This window comes from Meleagris gallopavo, chromosome 7 (assembly GCF_905368555.1).
Source record: "Meleagris gallopavo chromosome 7, MGAL_WU_HG_1.1, whole genome shotgun sequence".
Taxonomy (NCBI): domain Eukaryota; kingdom Metazoa; phylum Chordata; class Aves; order Galliformes; family Phasianidae; genus Meleagris; species Meleagris gallopavo.
In genome coordinates, this window is record NC_139410.1 from 3,860,871 (window position 1) to 3,876,508 (window position 15,638).

At 37.5% G+C, this 15,638-nt stretch overlaps 1 long non-coding RNA gene across 1 annotated transcript; it reads right to left on the bottom strand.

Moving 5' to 3' along the window:
* Positions 1–1,766: 1,766 nt before the first annotated feature.
* On the bottom strand, positions 1,767–14,473 carry LOC109368453 (uncharacterized). Its single transcript, XR_004160261.2, has 5 exons — positions 14,296–14,473; positions 5,408–5,496; positions 3,398–3,494; positions 2,322–2,502; positions 1,767–2,130 (listed from the first exon to the last, which is right to left on the bottom strand). It is a non-coding gene; the product is annotated as an uncharacterized LOC109368453 (long non-coding RNA).
* Between the last annotated feature and the right edge of the window lie 1,165 nt (positions 14,474–15,638).

Here is a 15,638-nt window from a genome sequence, read left to right on the forward strand (position 1 = left end):
TTTATTTTCTTTCAAGTAGAAAACTGTTATTTTGTACGTTATGACCACAAATTGATGTATGATAGACTGAAGAGGTGAAGAAGGGAAGATAATTCCTGCACGAAAAGACTTTACAATAATTTTGCTCATCTGCTTTACTGGTGTCTTGAATAAAGATTAAGTGCCAAGTATTAAAGTATTAGATACTGAAAAAATGAGGGGAGTACATCTCCGTGGTATCTGCAGCTCTGTTTCTAAGGGTAAGGAAATTGAAACCTGCGTGATGAATTCTGATCTCCTAGCCTTGTTATCTAATAGCATCCTGTAGCACTGTAAAGTGATAGAGCTGTTAATAAACCTGAATCTCATATTAAAAACATGTAGAAATGAGGAGGAACTACAGAGGTTGAAACTACATCATCTTAAAATTATCTGAGGAGAAAGATCATGATATAATTGAAGTCTTTACGTTTTTTAAGACAGTAAATGACGTTAACTCAAGTTGCCATATTCACCACAACCAGAAAAGCATTTACTTGTTAATTAATTAAAAAACAAATTCAGAACAGATGTTTTAAAGCACTTTTTCATACACTGGGTTACTCTGAAAAAGAAGCCTTACCAAAGAGAAAAAAAAATTATTGGCACACTCAAGAAGGAACCGAAAAGAAGTTTACACAGCAATAGGCTATAGAAAGAATCTGGATGCTTCATCTTTAAATGTCTGACTTACACACATTTTAAAATGGTTTTCTGGATTCCTCACTACCTTTGGATCACATAAATTAATGATTCAAATTCTGCCAGCAAAACTGCACGTATACTGCAGCCTTGCCTAAGAAAACATAGAATACAAATCCAGTCTCTCAGTATACCATTTCTAATAAAACTGTAAAAGTAGGTTTTTTTTTTTCAAGCATTACTGACCAAAATAGCTACTAGTCTTCTGTGTGTGCTATATTTCTCTCAAATACAGTAACAATAACAAAGAGAAATTCCATGATAAAACTTTTGGGAACTGAGTCATTTTAAACTTCAGTTCGTTCCCTGTGTCAAACTGGGTCAATTATGCTGCTTATTTTCCATTAAAGTTGTGTAAAGTCATTAATGTTCACCCTGTCAAAAACTTAAATCAGAAGTTTGATTTAGTGCTGAACTGCTAGTAATCCCAGGTACAAGAGAAAGTTCCCGAATGCTACACAACCTGAAAAACCAAGCTTACTACCTGCAGGTATTTCATTTTCAGGTTTTCATGAAGAGGTAATGTTTGAAAATCTTCTAAATAGTTGGAGAGTCCAGCAGCTTTGGCTGTCTTACAGGGAGAATGGGAAGACAGACTGAGACACTAGAGCTGAGGTTTAGGAAAACTAGGGCTGCAGTCACTCCTAATTATAATTTGCATCTGTTCTGTGTACCTTGAGGCCTTGTTTTTGTAGCATCCAGCATCATCCTCCTGTAGCTGACCTTCGGTGTATTTAACAGGTAGCTTTTGTTTCAGCTGCCGCTCTGCTAATCTCATGCTCTTATGAAATGGCTTTTGACGAGGTGAGACCCTTTGTGGAGCTGCCTGCTGCAGAGGACCTTTAGTTTAAATGAAAATGACAGCATTTCAGCAAGTGCAATTGTAAGCTCTATGACAGAATATAGATTCACAAGGAGAAGTAATTCTTGCTACTGTCATAAAACATTGCTTTTTTTCAGATGTCAGCCCCTTTTGGTGCCACTGTGGAGAAATTTCTAACACCATCTACTGGCAAATGCTCTGAACTGAAAAAAAAAAGAGCATTCATTTCTTTAGAGTGGACCCCAAAAGCAAGTGGTACATGATCACCTTTCAGATGCACGCTACTCATGGGCACCCTAACGACATCTCTCCCACTGCATTTGTAGGGACGGAGCCTGAAAAATGAACTGCGAGGTTGAGCTTCTCTTAAGCCTATGGATGGCATTACTTTTCAATTCTGACTTGATGTAGGAGTAACCATGGTTATTCTGCTCTCTGCAGCTCTCTTCCCCTTACCGTGAAGACTGCGTGAGGATGTGGGCCAACGGGAAGGTTGCAGGAATCTGAATGCTGGAGATGTGGAGTGCTGCCAGAGTATGGAATTCAGGAGAGGTACAGCTGCGATAACCTTACAAAGGAACAAGGAACTACAAAAAAAAATTTTTTTAAAGACTGCTTCAGCACTATGGTTCACTCTAAGTCTCATCCAACCATTATCATATAAGAACACTTTATTTTACACTGTTGAGAATTAAAGCAAGCACTAGACAAAATATATTGGCAGGGAAGTTTGATTTTTCATAAAAACTTCTGTGGTATAACTGTAAAATGGTCCTACCTCAAAGTGATGATGCTGTGGTTGACTAGGAGTTGATAAATACTAAAAATGATCTCCTGCTTTTTGAGCTTGAACACTGTGTGAGTCAAAAGTAATGCGCAGGTACATAGCCCCTTAGTTGGACTCGGAGATCTCCAGGGGTCCCTTCCAATCCTTACTACTCTGTAATTCTGCAAAAATTCTGAAATTTAATAAAGATATTAACAATGTCATATTCAATCCATTTTGGTTGTATTCTCTATGTAAATTGTCCCAAAGATGTCTAAATCTTTTCACGTTACAATTAAAACAGAGCTAGATAGAGTGATGTAATGCTCACTTATAAACTGTTTAGCCAAAATCCACATCAGAGCCAGGACGAAATATCCACAGACAAAACAGAAACTGCAGAGGTCCAAAAGCTCTTCTCTCGCATTTCTTCCTTATCAATGAATAGGTCATGCCCACTCAGGACAAATGAGAGCCTGAGCCTGGTCCTCTGCCTAAATTGAGAGGTATCTATCAACCAGTCAGTCTCCTGAATAGACTGTGCTATTTGAAGCAGTGGTCAGCAGTTTCCAAGCTTTCAGACAATGATGGTGATTCATTACCACTTAAATCTTCACAATTTCCTCTTATTCTTTACCAGAGAGATGGCAGAAACTGCAGCTAAATGCCAAAAAAGCAAGAATTGGGTACAAGCATGATGTAACACAGTAAACTCCTGAGCCAAGAGCTGTTCAACCAGCCAAATTGCATCCCAGTGAGCTGTTTGAGACCATAAAACCATCAGTTCTGAGAAGCTGTACTCTACATCAGAGCCAAACACCAAGTACTGCCAACGAGTCAGTATAGTAACTGTATTTCACTTGAAGGAACTCGGACATTTGGGAACCTTCCACAGGCAGTGTGCACTCTTCTTCCTGCCTACATCATCAGCTGACAAGCCAACTGTGCTCCCACAGTTTGTTGAATTCTCTTACTGACAAATTATGATACTTTGAAGAAATTTTAACCAAAAAAGCAATGATCCAGCCCATAGTTCTCTACTATCTCAAGAAACAGGGCCTCAAAGTGTCACTATGCTTCAACTGTACCTGTTTCTTGCCATACAGGAGGGCAGAAGTCCACCTGAGGACAGTTGTGTCACTCAGAGTCCTGTAGAAAGGCACACAACTCCCTGCTAAGCATCACCTAAGAAGCAAAAACACAGAAGGAAGTGAAATGTTTTGTCCAATCTTCTCTCCACCAAAGACAATTTCCTATGTTTTGTAATGGAAGAGTCTACATACTCAAGTTTCATGTTTGGTCTCTCCACATTTCAGTCCTGCTTATATTAGTTTATTAGTAGAATTATAAGTGAGTATATATATTTTGCCTTCTCCTCTGGGAAATATTCCTAGAATCTTCTGTTTTTCCAAATATGATTAATTTTGACTTATGCAGACATATAAATGCAGCCATTGACTCAGCTGGAATAAATCAGTCTGGTTCCACTGAAGTTAATGAAGCCTCAGGGTGCTGATTTATCACTTCATAATAAAGTTCTGTACAACAGTGTTTTGCATTTAAGATGCTGTTTTTTGAGTAGAGTGCTTTTCTCTCTTTTTTTTCAAATTGTTCATTCATTCTTTTCCTGAGGTATTTTGAACATTTTATTGTCTCTGTATTTCACATTGGGTGACCTCAACTTTTTAGCAGTAAAAATTTGGTGGACATCATGTTTGGAAGACTTCAATCTTTGAGCACTGAGATAGAAAGAGAGATAGAAACTGAAGACAAGCATTTTGTCTCAAGCTGTTTACCCATACTTGCCTGCAAACACATACAGACACAAAGTCCTCTGTGCCACAGTATTTCAGAATATGCACCACTGAGTCAAAATGACCGATCTGCCTTTATCAGCAGGATTTTGTCAAATGAAAAGATTGCTCCTAGCTTTGCAGTGGAATCGGTAAATCAGACGCTTTTGAAGATGTGATTACTATTATTGTTGTGAGATTTATTTATTTTTTTTTAAATCCAGTTTTGTTTAGAGAAAACTAACTACAAGCGTGGATACCTTAGCTTGTACAGCTTCATCAGCACTCCACAAGGATTGGTGCTAGTTGGCAATGATTTAAAACAGATGAAAACGCAATTAAGCACTGGGAAAGCATAAGCTAATGCATCCATTGAAAAGTAAATTAGGAGGGGGTGACTTCTGTCCTGTGGAATAAAAGTTTACAAAACATTATAACATTTCTTTGGCTACTTTTTATTATAATAATTATTTAATCTTACACAAGCCTTTTAGGCTTATGATTTCTGGTCCTCAAAATCAGCAGTGCTGAAATCCCTCTCAAAGATGAGAGTGTGGAACAGTAATTGGTTCAATGGAAGGCATGTTTGAGTTTGGAGGAAACAGTCTCAAACTAGGATGTCTGTTGAAAGGGTTATCTGATGCTATAGTCTGCAAAGGCAGATCAGTTAAGGATGTGGCAAGTCAGCAGGGAAGCCCACAGTGCTAAAGGCAGAAGTCACCATCTTGAGGTGTGCAGGGCAGACAGGGCTGGCGGCTGCAGGCAGCAGCGGGTGCAGACCATTCCCACTGGGGAGAGTGGGAGGGGACACAGGAGTACCTGATGTCCTGATGAAGTAGCAAAGAGGAGCCTACAAAGATCGGGGAGGGTCTGGAGAGCAAGGGGTGGGGGGAGCCGCTGAGGTCCTTTGGTTTGTTCAGCTCATAGAATAGCTCTCTCATGGCAGATGCCAGCTCCTCGTGGCAGCAGATGTCAACATAAGTTATCAGAACAGCTCCCAGCTGGATGAGAGAACAGAATCTGGCTCTGTATAGTTTTTAATAATATTAAAAAAATTGGGGTAAATTGAAAGCATCTAGATGCTACTAAATGCATTCAAATTAAGGTATTTCTATGTTGACTTGGACATTTTGATGCTTAGTTATTACAGCAAGTCAGTAATACTTCAATACTCCTGAAAGTTTTATGCAATGACTGTTTTTGCAGTGCAGCAATGTTTATGAATTGCTTCAAAAACCTTAGATGAAAGGACCTGTAAATGTAGGATACATCATTACATCTAATTAATGCACTTCATAAAACTACCTCTCTGACTTCCTCCTGATGTCCTTCTCAAGGTGCTGCTGCTGCCGGAACAGTTTCCAGTGTTAGGAGAAAGCGTGAATTTGAACAACCTGGTTATGAAAAAAAAAAACATGCTGTTCAGGGGTTTTTCATTTGTTACTACGTATTTTCATATTATCTGCTAACATTAAGCAGTTGTTGACTATCAGACTCTCAGCGATTAAGAAATTTGCTCCTCTTAAGCCATGATCCCTAACTTCTTCCCTCAACTCTCTTATCTGAAATATTCATTAGTTTTCCAATTTGAACAATTCTTCATTTGATGCTTCTGCATCTTCTTTTTTTTTTTTTTTTTTTTTAAACTATACTAAGAGTGCTGGACTAGTACCAAAGAAGCAATTACCATATAAGAAACAGGAAAATCGTATGTATTTAAAGCAGAGTGGGTCATCTTAAAATTAAATGATTAAGTAAAATCAATAAAAATAATGCCGTAGAATCCAGGATTGATCGGTTGTGACTCTAAAAACACTGCCAATCTTCCAAACATATTTTTTCCTTTAAGAAAAAAATCGTCAGGGTAAGATTATTCCTTCTTTGATGTAAAAGAAAATAGTTCACTGCAATCAGTTTTCTTCATCTCACTAATGAACAAGTCAAATTCATTTCAGGGACAGATTAAACCCGCTCTCATAATGTGCTGTGCTCTGGGATGCTATTGATGTTTGATGTTCGTTTTGAACTACCTATACACTGCTCCCAGCACTTTAAATGATTACATAGTAGGTATGTGTTTATATATAGTATGTAATCATCTCAAATGCTAGGATTGCAATATGAATAGGGAATAAGAAATAAACCTTACTTTTGATTATATAGGCTTGTGATTAATTGTTTGAACTTTGGAAAATGAGAAAGCCCTAATTAATTTTAAAAAAAACCTCCTAAAATGGGGTATTATTTAAGTTTAATACATAGTTTATGGGTTTTATGTGCAGAGTATAGGACTTTTTCAGGTTTTGTTTCATTTCTTATTCAATTCAGTTTATTACTTTATTCATTGATTTCCCATAATAATGTTTGTGCTTATATACTGCCTTTCAGCTAGGGCTCGTAAAGTACTTTACAAACATTAATATATTTTTCTCACCACTTTTATTTACATTGCCCTTCTAATGAAACTATCATGGACTAGCTGTATATAAATTACACTGAGGCAGCAACAGAAGATAAAACATGCACCAGAAAAATAAACCAAAAACAACACTGGAATGAAAGCCTAAAACCCAACCTATTCCAGGTAACCGTTCCAACTTCTAGCCCGGCCTTCCCAAAAAAGCAGCAAGATGTGGGCAGAATGCTTGATTTAGGGCTCAGTCAATACAGACATTAGTTTCATCTGCTCTTAATAGTTTCCAGTAGCAGAGATTGCCTGGAGAGAGCACAGAATCTGTTCTCACACTGGGCTGCCTGTACTGTCAGGAATTTCATGTCTATCTTAAATCGGTTGCTTCAGATTTAGCTCATTATCTGATGTCTCATTCACTTGGACATGAAGAAAAAATGATTCCCCATCTTTGCTACAGTGTCCAATGAATTTGAAGGCAATTATCATATAGCACCTTTGTCGTCTTTTCTCTTCAGATGAAATGTCACCTCCTTAACTCCTCACCGGTACAGCCATCCTCATTGACTTCCTTTGGCTATTCTCCTGTCTCATCCTCCATGAAGGGTAGTGCTGAAAAAGTACACAGGAGTCCACCTGGATTCCTTCACTCACCCAACTTGTTTCTTCCTGTACATCCAGTGGTTGCTTACATTTTGCACAACAGCTGACAGTCTTCTGATGCTAAGACCCCAGATCCTCCTGCAGATCCCCATCTGATCTGAAGCTGCACAAGTTTAGTGCCTTGTATTTGCCCTTATGCAGTTCCACTCTATATTTCAAGCCATTTTTCTAAGTTATCAAAGTTCGGGAGATTTTTTTTTTCTTATTTTTTGCTACAAGCCTGAAGCTGCCTAAGTTGGTACTGTCTGCGTGTTTAATAAGCAGCTTTTTTTTCATTATCTAAACTACAGATGAGAATATTGAGTACAGCTACAACCAGAGCACACAGGATCCTACCTGAGAGTTTGGCAGTAAATCATTAGTAACATCTGTTAATATGGTTTTCCACAAAGCCTTGTACCAAACTTAGGGCACTTTAATTATAGACAATTTTTCCCAGTTTACTTCTCAAACCGTCATGTTACACTTAAATAAAGTTCAAGTACATAACACTGACTACTTTTTTGGTAGCCACTCTATAATTTTGTAACAGAGAAGATTTTGAAATCAGAAAAGCTGATTTAAAACTAAATTTGGTTATTTTTGTTGGTTGAGTTTCTGAGTTCTTATTCTCCTTACAAATTATTTATTTGTTTCTTCAGTATTATTTTCTCAGAAGAATAGTTGGTCTTTCATTTCTCTGATCCTCCTGTTGTTTGTTTTGGGGTGGTTGGTTTGTTTGATTTGCTTATTCATTTGTTTGTTTTACCTTTTTAATGATAAGGATTGCGTTTGCCCTTCTCCAGGCTCTGGAAATCTTCTGCATGTTCTCAAAAGTAACCTTTAATTGTTCCATTTGATTCCCCTCATTCTTCAGGCTTCCCATGAAGGAAAGACCAATCCAATTTCAAAAAGTGAACTTTGCTCGGTTCTCTCTGATGAGTCTTTCCCCCACTGCAGCCCCAAATCTTGCCTCTTTGCCACCAGTAACACATAGTTGGCCTTCCAACTCTGATCCAGAAGAAACTAGAAGTGGCATTAAGTATTTTGGCTTTCTCAGAGTTACACGCCAATAGAATTCCAGCCTAAAACATACCAGCATTCTCCATATTCCCTCCTGACGTCTTATTTTGTGCTCCAATGAAAATGCTGACTACTACAATAACCAGGATGAACTCCTGTAGCACCCCACTTGACACATCCTTCTAGCTTTATTTTTGTATAATATATCATTATCAAACTGCTCTTAGCAGCAAAAAGGGCTGTTTGTAAGATGCAAAAGACCGTCGTGCATCTTCATATTCCTTCAATTTCTTGTAGAAGATCGTTACTGAAATAGAGATTTGACAGGACTCTAAAGCATTTGAAGTTGCTTTTGTTTGTTTGTTTTTTACCACAGGCAGCACTTTCATTCTGCTTGACATTTAATAGATTTCACTTGTATGGTTATAGTATATATGGCAGTGATATAACACTTGACATCAGGAGAGTTCAAAGCACTTTCCACATTGAACTTTTTAATAAGGCAAAAGTAGATAAAGTGACTTTCCTAAGGTCACTCAGCAACTTACAGGCTGAGCCAAGAACATAGTCCAGATCTCCCCAAGTCCCAGGCCAGTGTTCCATCATTATGCCACCCAGCCTGCCATATTATTAATGTTCAGCCTAAATATATTCTTGTAGCAATTGATTTAATGTCATTAGTTTCAGACTGCTAATCCAAAGCTCTGTTAGTTATCCAGCCTCCAGGGATTTACTGGAAACAAAGGACTTCAGAACTAATCCAGAAAATAACATTAGAACTTTTTCATGAGACCTAGCTACTTCTTTTTCTTTCTTTCTTTATTCCTTCTTTTGTTGATGTTGTTGTTGTTGTTGTTGAAAGACTATTTCAAAAGGAAAATATCCACCTAATTCTAAATCCACTGAAAATAATTCCCCTTAGATTGCATGTACATTTGTGAGCAGATCCACAATGTTTTCTGTTTCATTTTCAGGCTATAAAATGCAATAAAGATGTACAGTAGTAATTAATGGGGTGAAGTCAAGATAATGATCATGATACATAAAATAGAGAATTAAATTAAATATTCCTTGGGGTCTTAAAGAGATAATAGAAGTGGGTGGAATTGAACACTGCAAAAAATCTCCCTTCATCCACCACCTCCTGTGCACAAGAGCAGATAAAGATTCTTAGTGTGTCAAAGCTCTAAAACAGATTAAAAGAACAACAACAAAAAGAAGATAAAGGATGTTCGCATGAAGATCTGAAAAGGATTTAAGAGTGGCTATGTCCAAGGAGTCAGTTCAAAGTCCTCTGAAGTTGGCATAGAAATGCCAAAATCCAAGAGAGTTACATATTCATTAATCCAGCCTGAGAATGCACAATAATCAGGACAATTAGAAAAAATATGTGCTCATAGATCAATAAAAGATGCAGAAATCTTTGTATTAAGTAAGTCACAGTGTGCTCTTGACTTTCATAATCTACCATGTTGAACTAGGTGGAAGAAAAGAAGATAAATACACTTTCCAGTCTAGTATCCCTGGTCTGTATATAGATTTTTCTCACCCACATTTCTTCACAGCAGAGCTTAAAATTGCTGTAGCTTTCAGAAAGCCTTATACTGTGCATACTCCGGGATTGTATATCAAATAAAATAATATTCTCTTCCTTCCATTTAGATCCTTTCCTTCACAGGACATTTTTCTTGAACAGCTGCCTTGCTGATATTCTTCAGCTGAGACCTTGCTCTTTCTAGTGCTTTCTAACTGCCAGTATCCAACAACGAATAGCAACTGCTAGCTTTTTTGTCAAATTCAATCTACTATATCTTTTTCACAATAACTTTTGTATTATCTTTGGTCCAATATGGATGACATTGTTCTTTATAGCAAATCTAGTAAAATAACAGTTTCTGTTTTCCACAGCTGGTTATCTAAGAAGAATGCTTTGCGCTTCAAATATTTTATCCTTTGCATAGGCATAAAATATAAAACAATAAAATATAAAATCAGTTATTCTAAGAGAAATTTTTAAAACTGCAGTGATGTAGAACGGACTAACAACACTTTGTCAGCTCTAAGCACAAATAATCCAGAATAAAAGAAAAAGATTCCAAACCCATCCTACCCAAATTTTAGCATATCAAAATTGTATTTGTAGAGGGATATCAACAGCCTAACACCTGGAGTTTCCTTTGTGTTCAAATCCAGTGTCCACCACACCTGTATGATATCCCTTGCAATTTCTTTGCAGGAAAACGACTGACAAATCTTTCCAGCGGCTTTTATAAATAGCAGTACAAATTACTTCCATTTTTTGTATCTATTTCTCAGTTTCAGTATGTTCTAGTGACAGCAGACAGGTAAAAGATAACACGTGAAAGAAAGCCCTACTCCCAGTTCTGCAATTATTTATATTCCTTTTAATATTCTTCTAGTTTAACAAACTAAATTTTAAAACACTGCTACTCATCTGAATTTTCACAAAGAGGAAAAAGTGATATGCATGAGGTCATTAATCTCATCTTGAAGGTTAGTTAGTTGGTACCAGCTAGTACACACACAAAGCTTTCTTTTCAGAGACTGAAATATTTTTTCCCCATTTACTCCCACACCTGACGTTCTTTTCCTTCATTATCTCCTTTCCTGTGGAAAAAAAAAAAAAAAAAAAACCTTAAGGAAAACCTACTTTTCTTCTGAGCTGAACACAGCAATAAGCCCATTACTCCAGAGAAGGGTATTTTGTAGTTCTATACTGATTGCTTTGTTGCCTACCTACAGATTACATTTTAAAAAAAAACACAAAAACTATGTAAAATTTCAAATAGTAATTGCAGCACTTAAAGCTCATTCAGTTATGAACCGTAGATCTGTCTAGAAAGTTACTTAAGTAGTAGCTTCTTTTAACTCGGCCATTAAATAAGTGATCTCAGTAATGCTAATTTTACAAGAGTTATATTTTTAAGCCTGCTTTGACCTATGCGTGTAATATTTTATCTTTTCTGTGTTTTTTTTCCTCCTCTCCAAACTCACTTTGAATTTTCAGACTATTATTTTCTTGTTTTCCATCAGAAATAAAAAACGGTCAGTATTCATAAACACTGTGTATTTATTGGTACTTCATATTCCATGTTCAGATTTGAGGAATCAAGAGGAACGGACACTGAAAGAAATGCAAATAAGTAAGTGGTCTTTTGTACAGAAAAGCAAAGAAACCTAATTTGAAAAATAAACTGTGGAATGCTTCCAATGACAGTAGCCAGTTAGGGAGTAGGCATCTCACAAAAATACAGCTACCTGCTGCTAGAAGCACCAACTGCTTCATGCAACGACATAGAAAGGTTTTCAGACACAAACAAAGGGAGATTTTGGACCTGTATTTTTTTTTAATCAAATCAAGAATGTCATATGTCACACAGTAGAAACAACTAAATAAGATCACCTCCTCCTCCTAACACTGTTAGCATATTGAGTTGTCTGACAAAGCACCTCCTGTAGTCGAAGAAAGAGAAAACAATCTACTGTTGAAAAAATTATGCCATGAGGTGATGTTATGTGGGCAAGCATTGGTGCAGTGATCAGATTTGTGCATGTGGATTCAGGATCCCACGAACTACACTGTGATGGACAAGCACAGGAGTTCCCATCCATGGAATTCCATAATAGAAGAGCACCCAATGGGCGATTGGGGGTACTTAGGTTTAAGGCTCTGGCTTGATCTGATGTAAAAATTTTCCTGGAAGTGATTTGTTCTTTATCTTAGGAAATTCCTAGTACCACTGACTACTTCGGTTAGATTAATTTCCACACATGCTAAATAAATAAATAGAAAGCATTTCTCAAAATGCTAAGAGATTTGTATGAATTACAACAACGTAGAGTGGAAAAACAATATGTGAACAGTTCCAAGCAGAAATAGCCCTGAATGACAACAAGCATCAGTTAGATCTCATCCTACCAAATAATCTGCATGCTGATAGCAGATATTAGAGGGCTGTAGACTAAGCACTGATTTTTTCTGTATGCTCAGATTCAGTGTCCAATAAGCGTGATGCACTGTACGTGACAATAACATTACAGTCCCTGAAGATTAACTGGGTCTTTGAAATCTTATGTCTCAAAGATGGAACATTTAAAAAACCTGCAGCTTTAACTATTTTTTTTCTCATCCTTCTGTATAAAGAGCACTGTAGTTATTGATGTAGGCACCCAAACTGATATTTAGATATACTTTCGTGTATATAAATAAAGAATATCTAGGTATGCTATACACCAATCCATGTTAAATGCAATTTAACATCTCCCCTTTCATGACAAAGCGGAACAGAAAATCTCCTGACTCACATTTGTGTTGCAGACCAGGTTGACGTGCAATTCTCTGAAGTTATTCAGAGAAGATTTTTATCTGTAGGCAGAAAGCAAACACCTCTCAATGCAAATCTCATCTGATTGATATCTTAGTGTCAGAACTCTAGCTCTGAATCTTCAGCAAATTGCTCATCCCACATATGATATGTTAGTGTGTCACTGAATTCGCTGCTGCTCATTTGATGTCAGACTGTTTATCACCACCCCAGTCTCAAATCATGGGAGCAGCCAAACATCTGCTTGAGATGCTCAGCCACCAGGTCTGAAATGTGAGTACTTGAAAGAAGCCATTATAAATCTCCCACGCAGAGCTTTGCAGCATTGTGTCACCTTCTACAAGTCACTGATCGTGTTTACAGGCACCTAGATCTCTCAGCCCCAATCCTCTCGTTCCCTCCTGCTGGCCCACCTCCAATAATGAGAAGCAAAAGAGAGGAAAGATCCCTACTGGCTTTTTGTACAACTCAGGAATGGAGATTTAGCTTAGAATACCAGCTGCGCTTCCCTGTGCACAGAAGTGTATTGGCTGTGCTAACTGAGTTGCTACCTTTCAGCAGCCAAGCTGAAACCTCATGGTTTGGTCATAACAATTTGCAGATAAGCTCTTCTTGCCTTTCACGTGAATAAAATCTAACCTTTCAGCCAGCAGCTCTGACACTTATGCAAAAGAAAACATGGAAAAACATATGCATATACTAGCCTGGACTGAAAACAGATGGCTATGAAGTTGCAAAAGCTATTTGTGGCACAGCTGTGTTTGGATATTTTCCCTTCGCATTGGTCATGCTTCCTCTCTGTGCCAGCATACCTATAAGAAGTTGCATGCAACCATGCTCTGCTAATGGAAAAATCTATGTTATGTCAGGCCCATATACCATCTCATCTGAGGTCAGAACCAGTTCAAGCAAATAGGAAGTATTTGTGCTATGCTACAGAGCCAAGCCCAGACTGCAAGAGATCATCTTAATGGGAAGCTGCACTCCCTAACAATGAAGCGAGCTCTGAGTAGAGCTGAGTCTAGTCCTCGTTAGGTAAAACCATTGAAGAGCCACAAAGTATTTTTTCTTGCACAGTTTTTCTATGGGTCAAACTTCTGGAATTGTCCCAAAAGAACTCGTGGCATCTCCTGAACACATTTTTCTTTTAAGTAGCAGCCATCACCTATTTACAGATCTCTGCACTTCCTAAATCAGTGACTGCGTTGTGAGAACATGAATTGTTTACTTCCATAGAGCTGAAAGATGGCAGCATCAGCATTTTGAGCTCTGCTCGTGGAAGGAAAATGATGATGACAAACTGTTTATGGAAACACCTAGAACAAAAAGTGAAAAGGAAAAACTGATGCTTTCACTTTTCCAAGTGGCATTTCTAAGTGCCATGCATCTTTCAGCCATTACATAGAAATAAAATATAGAAACATATAAAAAGTATAGAAATATATTTCTAAATATAGAAAATATAATGCTTGTAGAAAGTTTCCTTTATGAATTGCTACAGCATTTTTTTCCTGCTAGAACATCATTCTCAGATAAAGCTGCAGAAATGTTACAATTACACTGGTTCACAGAGCTCTATCATCATAGTTTTCTCTGGCCAAAGACAATGAGAGAACACAGACAAGCCAGGAGACCAAAATAATGGCATTTGATGGTATTTCCCATCAGCTTGCTGCAACAATCAACTTTGTGGCAGTTGTTTCTGTGGATGAACTTACACAAAATGCAAATTTCTAATATCAGAGCCTGGAACTCTGTGAGAGAAATCTTACCTGGAGCTTAACTTTATAAGCAGCTTCTTAGAACCCAGCAGTTGTCTTAAGCCAGATCTGATTTCTTCTTACAGTGCAGCCATCTCACAGAGCTAATGAAGGCACTATTGCTCCTAGTGCAGCAGTTCCACTTGGGGAATCATGATGAGTGTAACTTTGTGAATTCATCTACACTGAAGAGACTACAAGAAGACAAGTGATAAAAAACGTAACTAAGTTAGATCAGGGTTTTTCATGTATCAATGGAGGCACCTTCCTGAGAACCTTCAGAAAGGCTTCAAAGCATTCATGCTTCAAGGGGTCTCAGAAAGCCTTTTTCCACTTCACTCAAAAATATATCCCTGATGGTGCATCTCCTCAGGTAAACAACATTCTGACTGAATGAATGAAAGAAGCACCAAACAGAAAAAGTCTTGCAATTAACCTGCTCCACTGACAGCCGAAAACTTTCTTGTATGTTAGAAGGGCAAATATTTTACCACGACAGTCTTTTTTTTTTTTTTTTTTTTACAGCAAAGGTCGGACCTCACTATCTGGAAATACAATGCAGATTTGCAGACTACATTATAAAAGCAAAGTTCAGTAATTGCATCTCCAAGTGTCTGATTGGATCTTTGATATTTATAAGCAAGCTAAGAATTGTGAAGTGTAAAATGGTGGGTAAAACGCTAGCTCACATGAGCAAAGCAATTCTTCTGAATATTTACCGCTTACTTGACAAGCAAGATCAGGGGTTTAATGCCCAAGCAGTATGCCATCCTCTGCTATTATAATAACTAATATTATTATTAAATTCAGTGTTCATATTAAAAGACTTAACGCTGATAGATTAAATATCTTAATACACTCATACCTTTGTGGTTAAAGAATATGTTGGAGCGAGCACGCAAAGTTCTGGCATTTCTTATTTTTGGCAAATAAAGGTTTATAAACATATTGTATGAGCAGTGAATTAAAATGCCAGGTCTCCTTGTTCTACTCAGGTGCATTGTGTGTAGAGCTGAAAATTTACACAAAGAGCAAAAATAAGCAAGTAAATGGTTGCAGTCATTCACTTCTATTGCTCTAATTTGCTATTCTCATCTCTGCTATTACTAGAGGAGTCATTTACTGAACGCTCATTTTACAGTTGAGACTAAAACATTTCAGAAAGGAGGTAATTCTTTCCACGCTACTTTGAAAGACAACAGCGTGACATACTGCGTTTGCTGCCTGAACTTAGATATTTTGCTTGCCTTTCACCTTAGGCACATTGCTGTTTCCTCCTATGAAGGCAGTCCCTCACGCAACTTAAAATGCAGTTCAACACTTTGGGATACTATAGTAGAAACTGTTTACCTTTC